The sequence below is a fragment of the Nyctereutes procyonoides genome, unplaced genomic scaffold (assembly GCF_905146905.1).
Source record: "Nyctereutes procyonoides isolate TBG_1078 unplaced genomic scaffold, NYPRO_anot_genome, whole genome shotgun sequence".
Classification (NCBI taxonomy): Eukaryota; Metazoa; Chordata; class Mammalia; order Carnivora; family Canidae; genus Nyctereutes; species Nyctereutes procyonoides.
The window spans coordinates 10,799,920-10,827,637 of NW_026575126.1; the positions used below are offsets into that span (position 1 = coordinate 10,799,920).

Sequence of the window (27,718 nt, forward strand, 5' to 3'; positions counted from 1 at the left end):
GACAACCACAGGCAAAAGAATGTAACTCGATCAATATCTTACACCATATATAAAATCCCAAAATGGACTGAAGAATTTATTTATTTGAGAGAGAGAGAGAGAGAGAGAGAGAGAGAGAGAACGTGCATGTATACATGAGGGGTGGGAAGGGCAAAGGGAGTGGAGAAGCAGACTCCCTGCTGAGAAGGATGCCCTACATGGGGCTCCACCTCAGGACCCTGAGACCATGACCTGAGCCGATAGCAGGTGCTTAACTGTCTTGAGGTACTCAGGTGTCCCTCAAAATGAATTAAAGACTTAAATGTAATCAGAAAAACTCCTAGAAGAAAATATACATTGAGCACCTTGATATTGGTCCTGGCATTGAATTTTTGGAACTGACTCCAAAGGCAAAGGCAATAAGAGCAAAACTAAAAACTAAAAACTAAAAACTAAAAAAAAAAAAAAAAAAAAAAAAAAAAAGCTTCTGCACAGCAAAGGAAACCATTGACATAGTATAAAGGCAATATATTGAATGAAAGAAAATGTTTGCAAATCATATATCTGATAAAAGATTAACATCCAAAATATATAAAGAACCCAAACAACTCAATACAAATAAAACAATTAAAAACAAAAAAACTGATTTAAAAATGGGCAGAGGATCTAAATAGTTACTTTTTCAGAGAAGACATACGGCCAAAAGGCATCTGAAAGGATGTTCAATATCACTGTCAGGGAAATACAAATCAAAAACCATAATGATTATCACCTCACGCCTGTTATAATAGCCATCATCAAAAAGACAAGACATAACAAGTGTTGGAGAGGATACGGAGATAAAGGAAGCCTCCCGCACTGTTGCTGGGAATGTATATTGGGGCAGACACTATGGAAAACAAATAAGAGTTTCTGCTAAAATTAAAAATGATCTACTGCATGATTTTGCTTTTAGGTATTTTGCTTCTGGGCATCTGCAATTTTGCTTCTGGGTATTTATCTGACAAAAATGAAAACAGAATTTGAAAACATATATGCACCACTATGTTCATCACAGCATTATTTACAGCAGTCACCATATGGAAACAACCTTGTCAGTATCCATCAATGGATGAATGGATGCAGAAGACATGTTATATGTATACACACACATACATACATATATATGTGGCCATTTAAAAATATTATAAATATATAAAATATTTATAAATGGCCATTAACAGGAAGGGAAGTTTGCCATTTGGGACAACATGTTTGCAACCTGAGGGTATGATGCAAGTGAAATAAGTCAGACAGTAAAGACCAATAATATATGATTTCACTTACAGAGGGAATCTCAACAACAAAATAACATAAAACAAAAACAAAAGCAAAACAAAATTCATGTATACAGAGAACAGATGGGTGGTTGCCATTGGGAAGGAGAATTGAGGGGTATGTAATATGTATGAAGGGAGTCAATTTGTGGTGACAATTGTTACCAGACCATGGTGATCTATTTGTGGTGCATACAAATGTCGAATTTTTATGCTGTACATCTGAAGCTAATAAAATATCATGTACCACTTTTACCTCAATTTTAAAAAGACTTAAAACATTTAAAATTAATAAAATTAATAATAAGTAAATGTGGCGAGGGGTGCCTGGGTTGCTCAGTGGGTTAAGCGTTGATTCTTTATTTTGACTCAGACATGATCTCAGAGTTATGAGGGGGAGCTCCGTATCCGGTCTACACTGGTGTTGGGCCTGCTTAAGATTCTCTCTCCCTCTCTTTCTGTCAATCTTCCCTCCCCTGCTGTCTCTTTCAATCTTAAATAAATAAATAAATAAATAAATAAATAAATAAATAAAGTGACCTTGAAACAGATGAATTACATATCTTCCATGGATTTTTTTTTTTTAAGATTTTATTTATTTGAGAGAGAGAGCACGCATGAGCAGAGGGAGGGACAGAGGGACAAGCAGACTCCCTACTGGGCAGGGAGCCCAACGCGTTGTTCTATCCTAGGTCCCTAAGATCATGACCTGGGCCAAGGTCAGACACTTAACTGACTGAGCCACCCTGGTGCCTCCTATGGATTTTTAAAAAAGGGTCTACTACTATAAATAAACTTATTCTAGAATGTAGATGACTACTGCAAGAGTTTATTTCATCTGTCATATTTGATTTTTTTAAAATTGAGCAATAGAAGTCAAAGGATACCTTCATATTAAAAGCTATTAGAAATAAAAGGAAGTTTATCTGCTGTTTTTGACTGAAACACCTTTAATTACTTGTCACATTTAATCTGCACATTAAATATAGTAACTTTTGATGCTGTTTTGCCACCTACGGACACATAATAGTAATTTTTGCTAATTAAACAAATAAACCAACTGAAACTAAATAAAGTACTTAACATATGAATCACTTTCATAAAAGCCTCTCGATATAAAAACACATGTAAATTATTTTTAAAAATACTAGCTTTTGTTGTAAAGTATTTATTTGATATTGTTTGAAAATAAAAGATTACTTACTTATGGGGAAATGATGTTGAAAATGGAAATTCTTTGAAGACAAATTTCCACTGAAAGAGAGGACATCATTGTGCTGAAAATAAAGATAATAGATTTAGTTATAAAACTCAGAGTATCATTCCTATAGCTTTTAATGGCTGTATTCATTATAGAAAGGTCAAAAACAGTCTATTAATGATAAAAGGAAAGATGAGAGGGACACACGATTTGTACTTACTACTATCATTTAGAAAACCAGCATTACCCGTGTATTTATGACATTAAAAAATAACTGCATTTTTGTTCTGCTTAACTGTGATAGAACCATGATAAACACATATGCACTTTACACAGAAGTGTATCTTTTTTTTTTTTTTTTTCTTCCTTAGAGAAGGCAGCAGTTGTATGTTAAACCCAAGAGTGACAGCAGTGCTTCTCTGGAGCACTTCTCTATTAAAGCTTTTCATATGAACAGAATGCTGTTCATGTTGAAATATCTGTTGCCCACTTTCACAGCCAAAATTCCTATATTTGTGATTCAAATGTAGAAATACCCATAGTCACTCTCAAAAGGATTTATTTAAATCATGCCCTGCTATCATTAGCACTGACAGGGTTTAGGGTAACACTCAGGAAGATAAACAGTTGTGATATATTTCTTCAAAGAATGTTTTCTGTCAGTGAACTTGTCCAAAAGCGTTGGGGCATATAAACATTCCTCAAGTGGGTTTACTTATCAAGTATAAAATGACCGGGTGAGGAGAATACAGGGTTTTGACAGTTTGTGGTTTGAAATTAAGCATGACCCTTTGTACTTTTAAACGCAATTTGTCTATTTTTCTTATCTGTCTTGATTCAAAAGGGAAGCAGTCAATGCTAAGTATGGCAAAGTGAGGGCAATTATGAATATATTTATAAAAATCAATTTAAAATAAAGATCCCAGCACTGCAAAAACACCTTGAAATAAAGCATGAATAAATAGGCTTTTCTCTCATGATTTTTAAAGCACCACTATAGGGGAAGTCTGAAGATGAATCAAGTGACAACTAGTTTGAAACAGCTTGCTAATTTATTTTCTGAGCCATATTCCTAGGCTAAGTGAATATGCATTTCATTATTCCAACAAACATGCTAATCGGAAAACTACCTATTTTCCCTTAACTAAAGGATCAGTGCTTTTAGAGTTTGAAAATAAATTCTTACATTAAAAATACCCTTCTATGAGAAAGAAACATTTTTCATAATATATTAAATCATGACTAAATAAGTCTATTCTTGAAGAGATATTATACAGGATTGAATATAAACATTTTGTGGAAAAATCTCTTCAATATGATATGAGACATGTATTTAAGAAAACTAAAGCTTTTTCCGACTCAAATCTTTCTTTTTGAATTGATGCAGTGTGTTTTATTAAGTGACATGTGAAGACAGTTAATACAAAGAGATAACTTATACAATAATAAATTTTTTAACAACAAAAAACAAAAAAAAACAAAACAAAACAAAACAAAACAAAACAAAAAAAACAAAAAAGACTGCCATGGAAGGAGAATGAGTTATTGAGGTATAATCTTCATAAAGTTAAGCCAATGTCATAAGTAATAACTGAAGTTCCCAAAAAATCTCTCCATGCTTGCATACATAACATCCAATCGTTGTTTATTTCATAATTTTGTTCAAATTCTATACATTGGATTTGTAAATAAATCCTTAGTAGCTCTTCAATTAAGATTGAATGAATAAATGTAGGTCATCAGGAGAACAAAGTACCAATCTTTACCCTACTGTTTATAAGCTTATAATTATAGGAGTCTAATCTTTTCCAATTTTTCATCCATTAAATTTGGTAAGACACGTTTTTCTTGCATGGGCAGGCCAGAGGTCGGAGTCCTAGCTTATAATCAATTTCATAAGTACTTACCTTATACACATACACATTTATCTCACAAATGGAAAATCAAACCTGAATCTTTTCAACTGCTTTAGTAGTTTAATTTATTAATGATGGTTACATTAAAAAAAAAAACTCTCACTCAATATGTCCTATTTGTCCCTGAAAGGAATGTTTTTCTTGAACAATCTGTTTGCCTTTGACTCTCTAATTAGATAATGACCTTTTTTTTTTAACCTTCCATATAAATTGGGAAAATCTCTTGTTACATTCATTGAAAAGACAAAGGAGATATGTAGCCAAATCTTCTACTTGTTTCTATTACAATTTGTAGGTTTCCCTAAAGATTCCATTGCCCATCAAACATTGAAAGCAGTTTTTCTCTTTCTTATATACAATTTTTAAAGGCAAAAACAAATACATTCAGACAAACACATATACATAAACATGATCTGACTCTAAACTTGAAAGGGAATCAAGATTTAAGATTTTCTATGATAATAATTTTGACCTTATGATCTGCTATTATTTTTGCGGGATAATAAACCTGTATTAGATGACTCCTGGGATCAACTTTAGGACATTCCTTGAAAATTACTAAGGCCAGGACACTTGGGTGGCTCAGTGGTTAAGTGTCTGCCTTTGGCTCAGGGTGTGATCTTGGGGTCCAGGATCCAGTCCCACATCGGGCTCCCTGAGGGGGACCTGCTTCTCCCTCTGCTGGTGTATCTGCCTCTCTCTCTCTGTGTGTCTCTTATAAATAAATAAATATTTAAAAAAATTACTAAGGCCTCTAAATCAATTTTTGAATGAACATTTTTAAAAGAATTGTTCATTTAGTATGCTGTTGAATCAGAAACTTGAGATATGAAACTTCAATATCTATAAATATTTTTAAATTTCCTAAATAGAGTGAAAAAAGGAATGACTAGATGGTTGATTGTTTCTTTTATCTTCAGTATTATTTGGATAGCATGGATTTCATAATGATAATATTATTTCTCAATCATAATCTCCAATTATGCATATGGTCACTCATGGAAGAAAAATGATCATGTAAATGATAGCAATAAATAAATACATTAGAAAACGTAGCTAAAATTTCCCAGTGTGAAGTTCACTTAATTGTACAAAGCCTACTTTTATGACCTTCAGCAAACATGTATGAACTCACAGAACATATGTCAAATATGTTAAACTAAAATACAATGTAGATCATTTCCCTTGTTCCTTTTAAAGGACAATTTTAAGGAAAACCTACCAATCTTTTCTTTTTACTTTATTGTATATCATCAAGGAAGAGGGTCAAGGCTTTAAGTTCATTTTGAAAGAGATAAGAACACCTTGTGATGAGGAGTAGAAGAGAAAAGGCCATTTTTCCTAAGGCAAGGTAGCAAAAGTTTAAGGGCCATCAAATTATTTGGAGGGAGTGGGGGTTTCTTTGACAGCCAGACCCCTTGACATTTCTGTCTTTCCCTTTCTGTTGGCCCTGCCCATATAGGAGAAAAGGAAGATGAAAAGGCTCATAAGAAATGTAAGTGATCTTTATTGACCTGTGACTTTTGTATAACCATGGCCTCTGGCGTGTGACTGCAGTATGCATTTCTTGTCAAAACAGGTAAGGGAATTGGGCACTGGCCTGAAGGAACCTGTGTGTGCTTGTGTGCTTGTGTGTGTGTATGTGTGTGTGTGTGTGTGTGTGTTCAGAATCGAAAGGTAAGGGATTTGAAGAAAAAGTGGAGGAGAACTGGGGGAGGTTAGAGAAGGAAAAGACAACTATTGTAAATTTTCTCCTGTTGGAAAAAAAAATCCTGTTATTCTGTAGTTTATTCATCTCATTCTTAATCTTTGCCCACTCTTCCTTAATTTTCCTTCAGAAATTCTGTCAATTTCCCTGAAAATCATTTTTCTTTCAAAGAAATATGGTCATCAAATAGGGAATAAATTGAAAACTAGCTTGCAGTCTCCAGCAGACTTTCCCCGATGTGACAGGACACATTGGCTGGGAAAAAGCAGTTCTTCAATCTGTTATGGATATGAATAAAGCTGTATCTCAGATCTTGTACAAACACCCCACAGGAGCACAGGGTACACTGGAAAAAGGGGATGAGGATCTTTTCCATTTACCTAAGACACAATCTTTTTGAAAACTAGATCGATTAAAGTACAGTCATTAAAACTTGCTAAAATGACACTTATCGTTTCCCTCAGAAAGGGAAACAGCACAGAGAAAAATGCATTTTAATGACAGATGCATTTCCCTGCAGAAAACTACTTAAACCGCGCTATAAAAACTGGGAAATTATTTCACCCAAATTTCCTTTAACCTTTCAGGGCATCCGCTCACGTTTGTTCAGAGAGTCATTTTACAAATACACAAGCAGACACTGTCAAATTTAAAATAAAGAATGAAAGAGAAAATCAACTCTAACATCATCAATAATCCCTGTTGTAAAATCCTACTCAATCTATGTTTTTTTGTATCCCCCCCCCTTAGTTCACAGACATGTTTCATAGAAAAATATGAAAAAGACAACCTCGCCCTGTGCTTCCACCTGATGGTTGCTCTTGCACATCGATCCCACCTTTCAGCCAGAGCCACCCAAGGAGAAAGGGCAGGCTGCTTGTGGGCCTCGTGGGGACTACTTTGCTCTGGTTCAAAAATGCAGATTCTGCAGAGAAGCTGACCCTGGCTCTCTATGAGAAGGGTCTACCTACCAGCCATCTTGAAGGCAGAAAAGTGTTCTAGGGAACCTGCTTTCTAAGAAAAGAAGACCAAAATCCAACCAGTGACAAAGATGAGAACACGCTGAGGTTGGTTCACATTTGGTATTTGATCTTCAGGCTATATACTTCTATCTTGCTTCCTACAAACAGACTGCATGTCTTTGGAATTTAGCCCAGGCATCCTATCGAATGACACAAGAGACCTCAGAAAGGGCATGAGATTCTAAATGATATTACTTGGAACAATTTATACACTAACAACCTCTTCGAATTTTTGCCCAGAGCAACTCTGCCTGCATGCCCGAGGCCAGTAATCTCTGCCAGGTGAGACGTTCTCAATGCTGATTTTAATATTTGCCTTCCTCCTCTGACAAGCTTTAGTATGGGTCAAAAGGAGGGAGAAAGCATTTGAAAGCATTCTGGTCAATGCCACATTTATTAGCAAGGTTTATATGGTTTTCATGTCTTTTTTAATTGGTGGGAAGAATGGGGAAGGGGCATGGATTTAAATTTATTTGTCCGCTTGTTTTTAATAAAGTCCCAAAGTCCCTCTCTTAGGTTGCTGCCTCCACACTCACGGTACAGAGGAGTGTGAATCAGCCTTTATTTTCATAGAGATCAACTAACCATTCTTTGTGCAGAAGTACTTTACATATGATAAATGTTCAATACTTTCTTGACATATTTTTAAATGGCATTTGGTCTAGAATGTAAACCTCAAATCAAAGGCTAAATATAATCATGGATCCATAGACAGGTAGAAAAATCTGTTTGTAACTATATTCATTGGAATTATGTTCATTTGGAAAAAGAAATGCCTCTACTAAAAAAAATGGCTTAAATGAGATAGAAATATATTTTTTGGGGACACCTGGGTGGCTCAGTGGTTGAGCATCTGCCTTTGGCACAGGGCATGATCCTGAGGTCCTGGGATTGAGTCCCACATCGGGCTTCCTGCACGGAGCCTGCTTCTCCCTCTGCCTGTGTCTCTGCCTCTCTCTCTCTCTCTGTGTCTCTCATGAATAAATAAATAAAATCTTAAAAAAAAAAGAAATATATTTTTCTCCATGAAGTCCCATGGCTTGGTTGTCTAGAATTAGGATGGTGGCTCTATTTTAACAGTCCTCAGGGAACTTTGGGTTCCTTCCAACTCATGCATTCATCATCCCTAGGGTGTGTCCTTCCCCACCATGGTCCAAGCTGGTATTCATACAGGATTCACATGGAAAGAAGTGGGGGGGGGGCAAAGAAAAAGAGGGCAAAGTGCATGGGCCAACTGGTCCTTAAGGGAGATTTCTGGAGGCTTCCCTAAAACACCCTCAATTAAAACACTCCCACTTAAGAACTTAGTCACTTGAATATATCTAGATACAAACTGCCAAAGATAAAAAAGAGAGAGCACACACATAAGGGGGCTATCATGATGGAAGATGAAGGGAAGGAGACAGGGATTAGAGCAAAGGAATTAATAGAACACCAAAGTGATTCAACCAAATTGAAGAAGTATAATGCATTCTTCTCTGTGAAATGACTCCCCTTCACTACAAAACGCTCTTTCTTTCTTCTCTCAAATCTGAGAACACTGTCAGGAAGCCATACACTGAGCAGGCTAGCAGAGCCCCACAATTTAAGATGGGAGGAGCTAGCTACTCCAAATATTTTGAACTCCCCTGGAAACAAGATATACCATGGAGCTGGGGAAATAAAGGAAAAAATGATAGGAGTATAGTAAATGGGCATTTCAGCTCATCACATGTCCTCCTGTCCACTGAGCTCACTATGTGTCCTCAGGCCACTATGTTCACTGTGGTACATGTAAAAAGCCCCTACATAGAGACTCAAAGTTTTGGTTTATTTATTTATTTATTTATTTATTTATTTATTTATTTATTTAATTGTTTTTTAGCAACATCTTGACTTTGGAAAACTTTAGATTTCTTTTTAAAACATTTCTGATTATCACAAACAATTTGTAACCTTTAAAAAAATCCTGTCCACTTATAGTTCCATAACTAATATTGACTTAATAGTTACAATCTATTATTTTTGTGGGATAAAAAATACATCTATTCCCAATTGTTAAGGAGATATTAAAGAATCTACCTGTTATTTCTCAACACCCCTCCTCCCAAATATTTTTAAACTCTATTTGAAGTTTCCAGTTTATTCCAGTAGTCTTAATTTGTTCCAGTTCTATTTTTTTTTTCATTTTAGTTTAGGAAAAGTGAACTAAGGCCTATATATCAATAAGTTAAATAGTATTTTCAGCAATGTGCCACCACACATGCCTGGTCTACAAAGTATATGGTTAGTATCAACAGGGAAAGAATTCAAAATCTGGCCTCACATTCCAGGAAAGCTGTAAACTAGATGACTTTGATCTTCTTCATTTTCTTCACTTTGATTCTCACAGAGTATTTACATCCTCTTATGTTTATATGACCTCATGAACTCCTGAGAGTTTCAATAGACAGCCAGTTAAAACACACAGTATGTTTTAAAAAACCAAACATACTTTAATAAGTCTGCTAAAAGCTGATAGCATTTTCCAGACTATACCAAGCATTAATTATCCTTCCTCTTTTTTGAGTCAAAGATTATAAGAAAAGGAAAGGGCATAACCTTAGCCCATCTCTACCGCAAAGATTGCAACAACAATAAAAAATTTGAAAATGTGTTTTGTGAAAATGTTGAGGTTAACATTTGAAGACTTCCCCAGATGCCTCACTTGGCTATACATTTGTTTATACTGATCATAAACAAATGCAATTTAGATACTGGCATTTGACTGGATTGGTATATACTTAAAAGAACAAAGTTTAAGATAGAAGTAGACACAAAGTAAACTCAGGAAAGTTCTTTATATGAACTTTAGTTGCAAATTCATCAATTCATTCAATTTTGTGGTGGTTAAAGTGTTTCAGTTCACTGACATGCTATTGTCTTGGCAACTACTGATTTAAAAAAAGAAAAAAATCTCAGATATTATTTTAATTGATAAGTAGTTAAAATTTGGTAAAAAGTCCACATTTCGTTAGGGACAAAACAAGGTTTAAGCATAACCAAGGCATTAAGTAGCCATGTAGCAGCAGGATATATTGGTGAAATACAGAAACTGAAAAGACAGATCTTTCAGGGAAAATGATGTAATGAAAATGCTTTCTGTTTCTCTATGTATCTGTCTATCTATCTGCCTAGCTATATATTGAAACAGCACTACTCCAATCAGAGGAGAAAAAAAAAGGGAAAAAGAAAAGGGTTAGAAATGTTGAGGCAGTAAAGAGTTTCTTCAAAAACAAAATATAGAGAAGCATGAACTCTCTATCCTGAATTAGACCACTCACAGAAAGGACCATATAATATAGATCTATTATTAGATCAAAACAAGATTGTAATTTTACTTTCAAATTATGTTAACACAAATGTGATACATGACATTGATAATATTCTTTATAATGAAGACTGCCTAACAAACAAGGAAACAAATAAAAACTGAAGGCAGTATTAGATTCATTTGACTTGAGCTCTGCTATGCAGTACAAAGGGGATCTTGAATAGTCATTTACCCCCAATTATTCCTCTGCCTGGTATTGCTACATAGTAAATAATACCAATATTTAGTGGCTTATAACTATTTAGTATCTTTTACTGTTCTTACAATGATTGGTCTTAAGTTGCTGATTCCTCTATTTCATGTCGTGTTGCATGAGGCTGCAGTCAAATGGGGGCTCAATTAGTCTGGCATGTCAAGATGGCTCACTCATCTGACTGGCAATTGATGCTATCTCTTGGCTGAGAATTCAGCTGGACTTTGCCAAGTGCCTACATGTGGCCTCACAGTGTGGCTTGGGCCTATTAAAAGGTAACTATTGGGTTCCAAGAAGTTTCCCCAACAGTGAATATTCCAAAACACTCAGATGAGGAAGATAGTGAAGAGGATTAGATTCCATCTCTCTCTTTCTCTTAAGATTTTATTTACTTGACAGAGAAAAGGAGAACAAATAGGGGGAGTGACAGGCAGAGGGAGAAGCAGTTCCCCATTCAGTGGGAGTTGATCCCAGGACCCTGGGATCATGACCTGAGCTAAAGGCAGTTGCTTAACCGACTGAGCTGCCAAAGCACCCTAGACTCAATCTCTTGTTGAGGGGACAAAATCTCATTGTAGAAGTGCATATGGCACAGAAGTTATCATTGAGAACATTTTTGAACAATATAGCCTGCCATAATTCTCAAAAAATGATTCCAAAAATTAAGACATTTCATGTAACATTATATACCAGAAAACAAAACCCAACGATGGTATCAGGAGGGAATCTATATAGCAAAGTTACTAACTAATCTTTCTTGAGAAAGATTAGCTTTTCATTCTGAGGTTATGTTTTCCTAATTGGTAAGGAGTGTTAGTATGTCCTTCCCTATATAATATATTGGAGATTTTAGGAGATGTTTTTTTTTTTTTAATTTTAAAATATAGGTACAGAAATATGGAGACAAAATGAATAGCTTAGTGACTTATCATAAGGTGAACAATTTTGAAACACCTCCCAAAAAGTCTCTTCCTGCACCCCACCCTATCATACTGAGTCCCCCAAATTGAATACTTCCCTTTCCTTATGGGAATGTTATCATTTCTGTATGCTTTTATCTCCAGTATCCATTCTTAGACACTATGGTTTAATATCATATGTTTCTCTACACTTGATTAGTTCGTTAAGTCTTTTTAATCTGTAGGCTCTCCTTCCATCGTTTTGTTTAATTTGTTGACAAAATTAAGCTCTTTACTGGTTACCTAATCTACACTTTCTTAAAAACTTAAAATACATTGATATTTAATACTACTGTCCATCGATTCTATTGACACTGATTGGAAATTTTTTTTAAATGTTGATATTTTAATTTTATAATTTCATTTTCATTTATTAGCTGGAATAATGTTATAAGAAGATACTTTATCTCCTCTATTAGTTACTCAGTGATATGTTTCATATAAGAAAAGCTAGATTTTTTTTCCCCAAAGGTTTGATTTCTTTGCCCAGCTCTAAGATAATGAATTGATTCTGTTTGTTCAAGGCAACTTCTAAAATAGCCCCAACGATTGCTCCTGTATCTTATGTTGAATGTAGGCTAGACCTAGTGACTCACTTTTAACAAACAGAACGTGGCCAAATATGGATGACATATGTGAGATTAGGTTTCAAAAAGGCTGTGTCTTCTGTCTTTCTCACATTGTCTTAATTTCTTCCTCAATATTTGTGACTGGAGCCAGCTGCCATGTTGTGAGTGCCTAAGGAGAGACAATGTGGTGAAGATCTGTTGTTTTCAGCCAGCAGCCAGTAGAGACCGCAGGCCTCTCAGTACTCATGTGAGTGAACTTGAGCGCTGTTTCTGTTCCAGTAGAGCCTTGAAACTCTGAGATGAAAAAAAAAAAATGTGGATTTAAGTTGTTAAATTTTAGGGTATTTTGTAATATAGCAATAAATAATAAATATAATAGCTAAATCTGAACTCCTGGATTTAAACTGGTTAATGATTTCAATCTATTACAATGCTTCACTTCATTAAAGCTTGCATTGCCCCTTTTGGTTAAAATAGGAACTTTTGTGCATAACTCTATTTGTCTTTGATAGTCTTGCTCATCGTGATGATGAGATTGGTTCCAGGCTTACCTTGTATATTTCTTGTCTGAGTCTTGATGTCAGTTATTCTCTAAGATGTCTTGATTTCATTTTTTTTAACCAAAATAATAACATTTTAAAACCACCATCAGGGTTCACAGTACAGTCATTATTACCGGATTGGTCATTGTTTCTAATCTTTTTCAGGGGATAAGGTATGAAGAGAAAATACCTCATACATTGGTATTGATATCCAACTATAATTCTGGCCACATAATTTTACTTAATGTATTTTAAATTACATGTCTTTCCTTCCTTCTACATTGAGAATCTGGTTCCCAATAGAGAATAATGTAATTTGGTTATCCCACCATCACTCAGTTGCTTTATCTCTATATACAACAAATACATAATACATAAACACAAACTGGAATCACTAAAGTCAAATGCTTGGGTGGGAAACTCTGGGAACTATTGTGCTGTCCTGTCTTCAGGTAGTATACATATTCAAAACATTCTCAACCAATAATAAGAAATTATTTTAAAAAGACATCCTAAGGTGAATACTTAAGTCTCAATTATCATTTAGAAATGCAACATTTTTGGTTTTTTTCCCTGGAGTGAACTACAGATGTTCTTGTTTAAACCTCTTTGCCTATGTTATTTATAAACCCCGTGAAAACAGAAACCACGACTAGATTCTATGTAATCACTAACCTCTATATAATAATTAGAAATTATTTTTAAAAAGTAACCCATATCTTTTTATAGAGTGATTCTCAATTCCTTTCATTATTACTCTTAGAGATAGCTTTCAGTCTGGATCTCAGCTTTGTATTACAGAGCAAACTATCTTAGCTGTTTCCTGGCCAATCCATCTGTTGCTCAAACAATATGATCAATAAACTTTAGTAATGATGATAATGACAATAATAGTAAGTACCATACACATCCACTGAACACATAATGCAACTGTGCTGAGCATTGTATGTGCATTATCACATTTCATCCTTATAACCATGAGAAGAGATGTGTTCTGTTATCCTCATTGAAAGTGTGAAAAACATAGCTACAGGAAACAACCTCCTGGGAACATAGTCAAGTTTGTTTTTCTTCTTGTATTATTCCAAGTATTTTCTATAAATATTTAGTGAAAGTGGAAGGAAGAAAGTTGATAAGAAAAGGAGAAATAAATCCATTATATACAGGATAAACTGGATCAAGTTATAATTTAAAATAACCAGGTCTTGGTCTAGATTCTTTAGAAAACAGAGCTGAAGACAAAGCCGACATACTATGATTTTATTAGGAAGGGCAATGCCAGCAACACATAAGAATAAGGGGTAAAGGAAAATAACTGAAAAGGAAAGAAAATGAATACAAAATGGTAATTACTGAACTGGCTACAACTTCACAGGAAAACAGTCCTGAGGAAGATCCCTGGGAAAAAAAAAAAAAAAAAAAAAAAAAAGCCTTGCGTATGTGCTATATCTGGGATCAGTTCTTTTTTAGAGTCAGAGAAGAAGGGGAAGAGTTTATTCTCTCCTCCTCCCTGCCCCCTAACTCCTACTGGACAGTTTGGTGTGACTCCCTGGACCTTGCCTATTGTGCCCTTCAGGAGGCAGCAACCAGAGCTTCTCCTGCTGGCACATTTCAAGTTAAAAATCAGTGAGGGAAGGGCAGAGCTTCTGAGGGTCAGGTCTGACTGGCCCCATCAACATAGGTGCACAAGAGGCCAGACTTCACCCTGTGGAAGGCTGAGGTATTGGAAGGATTGACAGCACCATGGCCTGTGGCTCTTCCTTTACCAAGAGGCTGGGTCAGTAAGCAGATTCTGGAAAGGTGCATAAACTGAGTAGGTGTATTACCCTAAATAGGCACAATGTTTTCCTCACTGCCTGGAGGAGCCTGGGGATAACCAGTTGAGTTGTTGGTGGCACGGACTCGTGAGAGTTGAATGACTGGATAAACTATGTGTGCGAAATGGATTATTTCCCACCTGGCATGGAATCTTCAGATGGTGCATTGCTGGTACGTGGTAAATATTCAAGAAACATTCGTTGGGCAAAGACAATTACAACAATCTGTTTTAGTGCCTATTTGACAAATTTGTGTCCTTTATGATTATATATACAGTTGTTTTTTGTTATCCTCGGTATTGTTCTATACTGGCAACACTGAATTAGCAAATACTGAATCGTTTCCCCCGCCTGGGGAAAATGCAGAGTTAGGTTCTGGCCAGCTTCTGGTCACAGCATTTTTGTCAACCGATCAGCACATAAACTCATTTTATGTGTGTCCCTTGTTTAAAGGCACCTGATTTAATAGATGGTGTGGATTCATTAACCGTGAACTCAGGAGCAACAGCTCTATGTCTCATGCCTGAAGGATGTTTATCTTCCTCTGTAAGGCACATCACAGCCTTCTTGTGGTTGGAAACGCTACACAACACTGCAGGACCACACTTGAGGGTCATTGTAAACAGCGAAATCACCAACAAAGACCACAAGATTGTGAAAACACATGACATTAAAGAAATTGAGAAAACGAATGCTTGTTACAGTATGAGAGCTGAAACAGGAAGGCACAAGGTCTCCCTGTTTAGTCTAAGGTATGATTGACTCTAAACTGGAAATGTATGTGTTGGACAACTTAAATTTGTCCCACTCTGCATATCTGTGAATGATTGCAAAACCATCACGAGCATCAATTTTGTGATTACAAATAAGATTTAGTAAGTAGACAAGTTTGCAGATATAAAGTCCATGAATAGTGAGGATCAACTGTGTGTGTGTGTGTGTGTGTGTGTGTGTGTGTGTGTATGATATAAATATTTTCAGGTAGAAATTTTATTTTTACGCACAATTTATATTTGGGTGATCTTGAGGAACAGTCTAATTATTTTGTCAGAGTTCTGCTTTTTCTTTTTAATTCTACTCTTTACTCAACTTTATTGAATAACTATTTTTATTCATGACCACTCCTTCAATTAAGAAAATCAATGCGTTTTAACCTTATCTTTGTGAGGAACTGTGGTCTAGACTACTGGTCAGTTAAATTACAAACTCTCAGCATGGGCTTAAGCATCAGTATTTTCAAATAGTGCTTAAGAAGTTCTCTAGATGATTCTAATGAGCAGCCAGGGTTAGGAACTCGGGTTCAATACCAACACAGATACTGTGCTACATAAGGGAAGTTCCATAACACCTCCTGAAGTCAGTATTTTCATGTATAAAATGGACACTATATTCCTTTCCTCATCAAATGTGAGTACTAAATGAGTTAACATACGTTAGATTCTGGATCCAGAGTAAATCATTCAATTAAAAAATTTGTGTGTGTGTGTGTGTGTGTGTGTGTGAGTGTGTTTTCATGTAGAAAGCCTGGTGTATCTCCTTTCTTCCTCTGAAGATACATTTAATTTCAATAACACGTTTTAAATGTGAAAAGATACCAAGTTTACCCTCTCCATCTTTACCAAATAACATGCATTTTATCTTAGTGCAGTATTTAAAATTCATAGATAATTTTTGTAATCCTTACCTCCCACTATACTTTTTCATGTACCCTACCCACAACTTATACTGAAATTATATCTATTGTGGTTCTCAATAGATGTCCCACATATTCCCATGTCCAAGTATTTGGTTACAGTATTTCTGCTGCCTGCAATGACTGCCATCTTATAGCTCTAAAGTCCCACTCATATTTTAAGAACAATCAAAAACTACCTCATCCCCAAATCTATTTTCTTTCTCCATTTCCTTATCATTCTATAGTTCCCAAATAGTACTAACGTGGCCTCTTCTGCAGTTCAGTATGTCCTATATATTTTCCTATTATGTTCAATATATTTTCCTATGATCACTTCCTCTCATTTATCAATTGCTTGAGTGTGTGTAATAACTTTCAGGTTAGAATATGCACTCATTGGGATCCCTGGGTGGCGCAGCGGTTTGGCGCCTGCCTTTGGCCCAGGGCGCGATCCTGGAGACCCGGAATCGAATCCTACATTGGGCTCCCAGTGCATGGAGCCTGCTTCTCCCTCTGCCTGTGTCTCTGCCTCTCTCTCTCTCTCTGTGACTATCCTAAGTAATTAAAAAAAATTAAAAAAAAATTTAGAATATGCACTCATTGAGGCCAGGAACTTTTTAAACTTTTGCTTTCATCCTATGCTTATGAATGTGTTGAAAGTGGGGGGAAATGATTGATTTCTTCTTTTTTGTTCTGGCTAAATGTTAAAGGGGAGTATTTTGCCCTCTGCTGCAGTGGAAATCACTATGCGAGAACACTAGGCCAAGAAATGGCACAAGGTTAACTTACTCTCCATCTCTTTCCAAGCTGAATATTGTTTTTCTGAAACAATTCTCCATTCTAATCTTGGAGGATTCTCTTTTTAATAAGGAAGGCTGTTCCCTTACACAGGTATTCAATAAATATTTGTAAAAGGAATCAATGTGTGAATTATGCCCCTTTAGGTTAACCGTAATATGTTAATAACTATAATGGACATGGGAAACCAATTAAAGTGATCACTCCTTAATATTTACATTATCAAAACCTGTATTTCTCTGTTTAGTGTTAAGCAAATTAAGTTATGCATGACAAAAATCAAAGTCAAGATGGATTATGTCTATTATTTCTCTTTAATTTACTCAATCTGATGATTATTTTACTCTTTAGAAGGTTAGTCAGGGCTTGATCTTTATGAAGTCAAGTAATTTCTTCCAAGCTACTGTTATTTTCCAAGGTTATCATGTGTTTAAAATAACTTGCATGTCATGCTATAATATCTGAAATACTGTGTGTATAAAGACATAACTATTGAATAGCATTATTATGCACACATAGAGTATGTTTTCCTAGAAATACCGACATAGCTTTTAAATATCTCTTAATTTATTTCTCAATGCAGAGGATATAGTATTTTATGTCAACACATGATAGCTTAGGAAAATCAATGTATTATAAGGAATAATTGGAAATATTGGAGGACAGACACTTGTCTTAGTCTGTTAGAGCTGCTACAGCAAATGTCAGAGATTAGGTAGTTTATAAATAAGAGAAATTTATTTCTCATAATTCTGGAGGCTGGGAAGCTCAAGACCACAGTGCTAGCTGATTCAGTGTCTGTAAGAACCCATTTCCTAAATAATTGCTTTTTGTTATAATCTGACATGGTGCGAAGAAGTGAGGTATCTCTCTAGGGTCATTTTATAAGGGCAAAGATCCCAATCATGAAAGCTCCACACTCATGACCTAATCACCTCCCAAATGTCCCCACATCCAAAATCATCCCCTTGGGGTTTAGAATTTCACATATGAATTTTGGAGGGGACATGTACACTCAATCCATAGCAGGCCCCCTAAAATATTTTAGGCAATACATTTAAAAGGTAATAAAACAAGAGAAAAATGGTTTCAATAAAATATTATAAAATACCTTTATAAAATTACTTTACGTATTAAATATATATACAATTTTTTTTTGTAAAATGCCTGTGTAGTGTTTCTAACTCTTATAATTTAGACTATTTGTTGACATACTTATTATATGTGATATTTGAAGTCAAAAATGATTTTCTTCTCATAGTGCACAAGGACCTTAGTTCTGCTTGCTATTTAACTTTCTACCAAAAGTAAACATTTTCTAATGTATTTTGACAAATTGCTTATAATTTCATAAATTTGATAGATTCAAATTCAATTTAAATATAATTTACTGAATATTTTCCTCATATCTAAATTATTAAGGCTTAGAAAAGTAGAGGGTATTGGTTTAATTTATTGCTCTTCCCTCCCTTAGTTATTGGACCTCTCCCCTTCAATCTCCTCCCCACCCTTAACCTGGAACCAGTTCTGAACCAAACTTGAAAGTGGTTCCAGAATCTTAGTTTTCAACTAAACCATCATCAAAATGGTCCAATTGAATCAAAAAGATTCTACAAATCCTGCCTAGTGGGCAGAAAGTTCTTTTGTCTCAGGGCCTATTAATAATATCAACAAGTCTTAATATTTTATGCTCTACTTAAGTAACTGAGCTTCTATCTGTGGGCTTCTGCAAAGGTTTCCTGTAGTGCTTGACATACTGATCTGACACTACATATCCACCTTGCTATACCAGGACTCCCCTCATTCCAGTCACTCCCACATAGATTTTCTCTAGTTTCTTAGACCCAATATTAATAGAAATATCTAAACTATCTGTCTAGACATCTCCGCCATCAACTACCACTAGTTTAGAATAGAACGTTTGAGAGTTAATTCACACTGTTAATACTCTCGTGGTGAAGTCATCCCTCCTGGTGACTGAACATCTCATCTATTATCTTCTCACTTTCAAATACAAACCCTAATCTCAACCACTTCAGGAACTCTAGAGTTCTATACCTAATTCAGCATCAACTGTGACACTTGGGTCTCTATTAAATATCTCAAATTTTACACATGCAAAACTGAATTCATAATCTTTCCTTGACCCAGCTCCTCCTTCAGTCTATCTCCTTTTATTACATAGTAGCTTCAAATTCTCAGTTGCTTAAGTCTAAACATTGCAATTATTCTTGATTTCAGTCTTATAACCAGGATCCAGGATCCTTTTAATCAACAAGTTTACTGCTTTGACCTTCAAAAAATCTATATGGAGTCCTACCATTGCTTCATGCTCACTACAACTACCCTGGTCTTGTCTGAGATACCATTAATTCTTTCACCTGAAATATTGCTTTTTAATTGGTATTTATGTTTTGGCCTCACCCTCCTATATTTTATTTTGAACAGAACAAAAAGGGTGAATTTCTATCTTATTAGATTAAAAAAAAAAGTCTTTTCAATGACATAAAAAAGGTGACCCTGGGATTTATAATCCAAACTTGGACAATTTTTTTTAAGATTATATTTGTTTATTCATGAGAGACAAGGAGAGAGAGAGGCAGAGACACAGGCAGAGGAAGAAGCAGGCTCCATGCAGGGAGCCCTATGTGGGACTCGATCCCAGGTCTCCAGGATCACACCCTGGGCCGAAGGCGGCACTAAACCACTGAGCCACTCGGGCTGCCCCAAACTTGGACAGTTTTTTTAAGTGAAGGGAGAATTATTAACAATTATATCAGGACACAGGATTAGAAATGGGACATCCTGGGCAAACTAGAGTATGTATCACCCTGCTTATAAGGGTTTATATGATCTGATCCCTTTTTAACTTTATGAACATATCTTCTAACGTTCGTACTTCCCTTATTCTGATACATGTTTTCCTTGATTTCTAAAACATCCAAAGCAGGTCAAGCAAAGCTCCCTCCTCAACCATTTGCACTTACTATTCCCTGTCTAGAATGCTCTTCCCCCATATATCCAAATAGCCTCCTCCTTACTTCCCTAGGTCTCTTTTTGAATGTCATTGTATCCTGTCCTTATGAATAAAGAACTTTGACGAAGCATTATAGTTTAATGCTCATACATGGAAGAAGGTACAAACTCCGGAGCCAGACACCCTAAGTTCAAATCCCAGTTTGGCAGCTTATACTTGAATGATCTCATACAAGTTATTTAACTTCTTTACACATAAAATAGACAAAGCAATAGTACCTACCTTGTAATGCTGCTAAGAATATTCTATAAGTTCATATTTGCAAAGTTCTTAAAACAGTGCCTGGCACAGTGCTTTGCACTATACATGTGTTCATTAAATAAATATCAATTTTAAAATATTCAAATTAAGTAGTTGGAACTAGAAAAACATAGCATACATAATGAAAGCAGAATTTAAGTTATAATAAGAGCTGTGATTAGTGGGATACAGTTAAGCATACAATGTAGACAAGGTATAAAATCAAACACTTAGTCTAAAGAGACTATTTTTTTTCTTTAGCCTTTACTTATATAATCCTGACCAAGAGCTCACACCTTTAAAAATCATTGTTTTTGAAGACATGATCATATGTATTTATTAGAAGATTCAATAAAGATAGTTAAAATAAGAGTTGTTGAAAACTGTCATTTTTCATGAAATATTTACAAAATAAATGCTAAAATCCTTCTCCCCTTTCTCTTATAGGAAAACAAAAGTAGAAAAAAAAATTGCACCTTTCCTTATAGAGCTAAGCACATACTGATCCAGAAATAGATAATCTAAAGGAGGGTCCAGGGAAAGTGAAACAGTGGCATATCTTCTGTTGCCTCATGCCGTGAGGATAAGGCATCAGATAAACCATATGTGTGGGTTACTCAGCGGCTGCTGCTTTATTTCTGTTTTCCAAAACTTGCATAAGAATCTCTCTTGTGGACTTCCACTGACAGGAAACCTACCTGGAAGAGAATTCTGGGGTTTATTCTAGTCAACACATAACAAAGGATACATTATTCTGTGTCTTTCATAGGATGATTTGAAAATTGAATGAGAAACTCCATGTAAACTATGAGGACCAGCACCCAACTGTTATAGACTATTAAATATTATTAGATTATACATAACAAACAATATAGAAATACAATCCTATAAAAATTACATATAACCAAATACAATTATATATAACCTAATAGTATTTGATAATATATGTAATAAATATATATGCATTTCATTCAACCACAATAAAAAACACTATTCCTCTTAAAGACATTTAATGGGCCAACAATCAAATAGTATCCCCTAGTTCCACTTCTAGTTCATTCTTTCTGTATATTCTCAATTTACTATGTTCCCTGTAAACAGTGGTTGTCATGATAGAGGATGCGTTTCAGAGAATGAATCAAGTGAAATTGTCCCATCATTATATGGTGTGAATATATAGCATATTTATTTTTGATATTTTACACTTCTCCCCAGTCTTCAAGCAGTAAGTTTGTGTTGTGTGCATATGTGTGTGTGTGTGTGTGTTTGCTGTGCTCTTCCATGTTGATTGGTGGTAAACTAATCAGTCCTTATGTTGCTTACATTTAACGAAGAAGATATTTTTAGAAGAGAAAAATAATGAGATAGCGACGGGGAATTTGTGTTGCTACTAGTGACATGGTCAAGCAAAATCTCTTTTAATAGATAACATCTGAGCTGAGATATGTAATTAAGAAGAAGCAAATCATGAATTTATTTAGACAAAAACAATAGAAGAAGATGCAATGGCAAGTGCAAGTAGCCTGAAGGATGAAAGAAGTTGATTTCTTTAACCCAAAGTGCTGTGCTTATTTTCTTAGGACATCTTACTATTTTTCATTTTTAACAGTTTTTTTTTTGTTGTTGTTGTTTCTTCAATGTTCTGTCTTCTTCCATTTAACCATTTTTCTAGTGCTTCATTTGCATTTCTTTTTTTTTTAATTTTTATTTATTTACGATAGGCACACAGTGAGAGAGAGAGAGGCAGAGACACAGGCAGAGGGAGAAGCAGGCTCCATGCACCGGGAGCCCGACGTGGGATTCAATCCCGGGTCTCCAGGATCGCGCCCTGGGCCAAAGGCAGGCGCCAAACCACTGCGCCACCCAGGGATCCCCATTCATTTGCATTTCTTTTAAGGATTTCATATATACATTGATTCAGACAGTTTTACACTTTTTGAACTTTTAAACTTTTAAAGAAATACCTGTTTTAAATACCTTAAAAAATTGACTTAGTAAGTAACTGTGCGGAGTAGGTTACGATTCTTATCGTATGCACTTTATTAAGGTCAAAAAAGATATAAGTTTAATAGTATATGTAAAGTTTAATTTCATAAAAATTAAGAAAGCAGATTCTCAGAAAGACATTGAATTCTTAAAATTATCACCTGCCTGCCCATCTGAGACATATAAATGTTAACCCATCTGAGACATATAAATGTTAACTTCTTAACATAAATGGATGGCATTTTTATGCAACCACTGGACACTTGCCCATATATTAAGATCACCACATGAAAGTAAAGTCCAATAGAGTGTTGAGAAAATATATATGAGAATTTCATATGTAATTAATTTTTAAGTAGATTTCCTTCCCTACCACTAAGTACTAACCACACTTCAAATGTTGAAATTATTTAGGCACATATAACACAAATAGTTTATATAATTTGATAAACAACAAAATAAAAAAAAAACACAAAGATAAAAAAAGATCAAATAATAGAAAAAAATATAATGGCTCAGGAATGGTTCAATATATGATTAATCATGGTAGCTAAGTAGGAACAATGTGTCAATAGTGACTGTAGGAAAGGAAAATCTTTGCTTATGGCCATCATTTTCCAAAAACCAATAGTCATATCAAGTAACTCCATTCTGAAAATCATGTCATTTATTTGTTCCTGGGAGATGTTCCAAAAATCAGAAACAGATGGTCAATGGGAGCATCAATTATTTTTCTCCTAATGATAAAAATTGGCTAATAATAATAACTTCAGGAAAAAAAACTGTAACAATAATAATAGCTACTTTTATTGAGCCTCTATATATTTTGGACACAATGCTGTCTATTGGGTAAAGGTTAACAATGACCGTATTTAATGTTCATAAAATCTTTATGACATAAAATGTTATTATTCCAATTTTACAGATGAGGAAATTGAGGAAAACAAAGATAAAAAGTTCAGCCAGGTGTCAATAACAAGAGGATATTTGAACCCAGTTTCCCTGACTTTAGAACCTTAGAGGCTACCCCCCTTCTTCCAAAAAAAAAAAAAATGTATATCCATTTTCAGTCAGGAACTAATTAACCCATAAAATAGCTAACTTCTTAAAGAATCTTGGACATATTATACATTTGTTTTCTGTACTTGTAAGCAGTCTAAATCTCTTAGCAGGTAAGAGAGACAGTACAATTGAAGAACATTGTGTTAATGAATAAAAAAGGAACGGGGGGAATGAAATGAAAGGAGAAAGGAAAGGAAAAGAGATTATAAATAAAAAGAAAAAATGTGTTGCCTGTATATTCAAAAAATAGGGTATGAAACTATGACATTAGGTTGTCAAACAGTATTCTACAACAGGGTTTTTCCAAAATGTGCTTTTTATTTAAAACTCAGATTACAGAATTTCACTTAGACGTGCTGAATCAGAATCTTTGGGAGTTAGGACCAGGATTATACATTTTTAATAAGCACCTCAGCTATGTATACATAATATATACATACACATATATAATATTAATCTTTTTAGGTAATTGGTGGGTCCTATACAATTATTGGCAATCACTAAAACTTAAATTCTTGTTTAACTTGGTAATTTAGAAAATCTACTATGACATAAAAAAAGTAGTTGAGGTTATGTGATATAGTAGATGGAATCCAGGATTTAAAACATAAATTTTGTGGTTTGAAGACATATAGCTCTGCTTCCTATAGGTGCATGAAACTAAGCAAGTTATCATAGGTCTCTGAAATTCAATTTTCTTATCTTTAAAGTGGTACAAAATATCACTCGTAACATGATGATGATAGGAAGCAATGTGCATTCATATGTTTTGCTAACTGTAAAGTGATTTTAAATAATAATTTAAATATTAAATGGGTTGATTTTGAAAGACAAGATTGCCCTGAGTCTCACATGACTTTATTTTTATAGCAGTGATGGTATATGGTAACACAGGAAAGTTTAATTCCTTCACTCAGTTGTCTAACAAGAGTAAGGTTTCATTTTCTTTTGCACCCAAATGTTTGTTTTTTTTTTTTCAAAATAAAACTCTTTTTACTTCAAATGAACAGTATATATCCAAAGGGAAAAAGAAGAAGAAAAAATATCCAGCGCATTAAAACAAAACTAAAAACCTACACCAACATTTGACTTCAAAGGAAACTCTTGGAGTTGAGGTATAAAGAAAAATGAAAATTGCCTATAGTTTTTATGCTACATGAAAAAAAAAAAAAAAAAGAAGGGGCAGAAAGGGGAGCTCCCAAGTGCGGATCTTAATACTATCCACAATTTTTAGTGTCCTGGGAAGTCACTAGGAATTCTAGACAAGGGGAGGAATCTTGAGAAAGGAGAGCAAAAACAAGTATCTGACTTTATATCTTTTCCCATCCCTGAATTTTGTGTCAAGTATAATGAAAGTCCATTATAGCATGGGGACAAGAGGGATGATTTACATCCAAATTATACTTGCCTGCATTGTCATAAAAAAAGATGTAACTATTCAGCTATATTCTGTTGCAATGACTGACAATATTTTTTTTATCACAATCTCTTTGATGCTCATTAGAAACAGTAATAGATGGTCACAATAACTCGCCTTTTCATTGTTTCATCATTTTGATAAGGATGTCTGAGTCCTTGCATATTTTGTGATAACATGCTTTTTTCTTCTTCTGATCCATCTTTGTCCCTTCTTTTAGAATGCATGGGTATAATTTCTTCATCATTCATTTTGCTGAATATGATTTCAATTATCATGTCAATAGTAATATATGAATCCCTTCATCCTTAAAAGAAATGCTTGTTTCAGCAACACATTTTTCCCTCGGAAGTTTAATATTAATGAGAGAACTTGAGGTTTTTTTTCCACACCAGGCTGACAGTTTGTGTCACAGATTTCTACGTCAAATTTTCAAGAAATATAGCACTGGAAGACAGCAGTACATAGCTCAGGGCAATAATAAGTCATAAATGGGCAGCTACAATGAGGGTCTAAAGAGTAGATCAGTGTTGTGGTTTGGAAAAACATGACCTTCAATTTTTATGTATCTTGATATTGGTCTCTGAAATAAAGAAGGCAAATGTTGACTAGTGCTCAGTGTTAAGCACTATACACTAATAATATAGAAAAAATGATTTTTCTAATGTCTTTTTAAATCCCGAGGAAGGTACCTTTTTATTTATATTTATTTTGCTGGTATTTTATTCTGCATTTTGTGTTCTATTTTATTATCAAACACACCACTACATAAAAAGCACATTGTTAGGAGCTCATAGTGAGCTCAGCACTTTCTGGATCAGATCAATGTTGAATCCAAATATAGCAAAAATCAACTAAACCTAGGCATTGATTTGACATCAACCTTGGCTTTTGATATTTCTTTCTGTGATCTGTCTGCTTCTAAAAATTCTACTCTTTAATCACCATCAGAGAACATGGGTTGGAAAGACTCATTCTGATTTAAGGAATGGGACAGCTCTTAGCTGTCATATTGGCAAAATAAGTACTAAGATTGCCTGTTAAATATTATGTCTATATGTGAATAATATCATTTTTCACTTGAAAAATAATATAATTCCAATTGAAGAATCGAAGATTTTAAAAATAGATTCCTTTATTTCAAAGCTCAAATGAGATGAGCATAAATAAAAGAGACCATTATTAAAAGAATACTTTGATCGAAATAATAGAGAAACATGTTCTTTCATGTTGAAAAAGTAGTTTAGTATTAAGTCCATTGTGACTCGACATTTATCTCTTGCATTAATTTAGTGAATGACATTTTAATAATAAGTCCTAATACCTAAGAGATTCATAATAATTCAAAGCTCTTTCTAAATAATAAATAATTAATTCACTTGTCACTATGTGCATAGTATTTTTGTTTTATTCCCACTTGGTCAACAAAGAAGCTAAAATATTAAGAGATTAAGAGTTAGCAGAATAATGATTAGAATTCCAATAATTTTTATGCCTTATTCCACCAGTAAAACAATGGTTACTGTACTTCAAGACACTATTAAAAATGGCAAGATAAATAATATTTCATCATCAGTTGGCAATGCCTGAGTAATATTTATCTGAGACAGTAGAAACTTTCATGTTTCTGAGTATAGATTATTATCATTTCCTTTTCAGAGGTAAATACACTATCAATATTATTTTCTCCAGTAATCTTTTAAAAAATATTTTATTTAAATTCAATTTGCCAACATACAGTATAACAGCCAGTGCTCATCCCATCAAGTGCCCTTCTCAGTGCCCATCACCCAGTTTCCCCACCCCCCCACCCACCTTCACTTCTGCAACCCTTTTTTTTTGTTTCACACTTAGGAGTCTCTCATGGTTTGTCTTCCTCTCTAATTTTTCCCTACTCAGTTTCCCTCCTTTGCCTTACAGTCCCTTTCACTATTTCTTATATTCCATGTATGAGTGAGACCATAAGATGATTGTCTTTTCTCTGATTGACTTACTTCATTCAGCATAGTACCCTCCAGTTCCATCCATGTCAAAGCAAAAGGTAGGTAATTTATCCTTTCTGATGGTTGAGTAATATTCAGTAATCTTTACAATCATGAAAGGAAGATGCTTATTTTACTTATGAATTTACATAGTATATAATTTAACATATTGAGTTTTGAGCACTATTGAGCTTATTCACTCCTCTAAAACACTTTGATCAGCAAAAAATGGATATAAACATTTTACAGAAAAATATTTTAAAAACTCATTTCCTAAAATTTAAAAAGGCTAACTGAAAAGAGATTTTGGATGAATAGAATCACAATTTTATTATATAAATTATGATCTTTGAATAAGCTCATATCAAATGTATACATTTAAGAACTTCAAACTACTCAAGAAATTTTTAGTTAATTATTGGTTCTTCTCATTTTTATAACAAAAATGATACACTGGTGATGTAAATATGTGAGAGTCTGTCAACAAGCCAGCTCTATTATCACCAGTGCAATGGTTTTAACCAATGGGAAAAATTAAGAGTATATTTCCATTTTCTATGTTCTTAAGTCTTCAGGTTTCTTGTCAGTTTTGCACTGGAGAGATACTACAGATTTGGTGTGTGATATAGATTAATGCATAGCACAGTCCAGATTTTGCTGGAGCATTAATTACTGTCACCCCTCTTTCATGTCAATTCTGGGGCTGTGCAAATTATTCTTAAAAATAATAACTATTTTTTTTAATGTAGTACTCCTTAGTAAGAGCAACACCATGGCCTCCTTGTTCTGCATAGGAATCCCCATATTATATTACAAGGATGATTTTCAAAATATTTAACAACTTTAAATGAACACTGACACTAACCAACTAGAACAGACACCAGACTTTTACCACACTGGTGTTTTAATAGAAGAATATCATACTTATGCAGTTTTTGAAACTTCCT

The 27,718-nt window shown here is 34.5% G+C and overlaps 1 long non-coding RNA gene across 1 annotated transcript in view; it reads right to left on the reverse strand.

The window, feature by feature from the left end:
* Positions 1–27,718, reverse strand: part of LOC129519083 (uncharacterized) — a 154,569-nt gene that overhangs the window by 75,491 nt on the left and 51,360 nt on the right. The window contains exon 2 of the long non-coding RNA XR_008666345.1: positions 2,500–2,572. This is a non-coding gene — a long non-coding RNA (uncharacterized LOC129519083). The remainder of the gene's footprint in view (positions 1–2,499; positions 2,573–27,718) is intronic.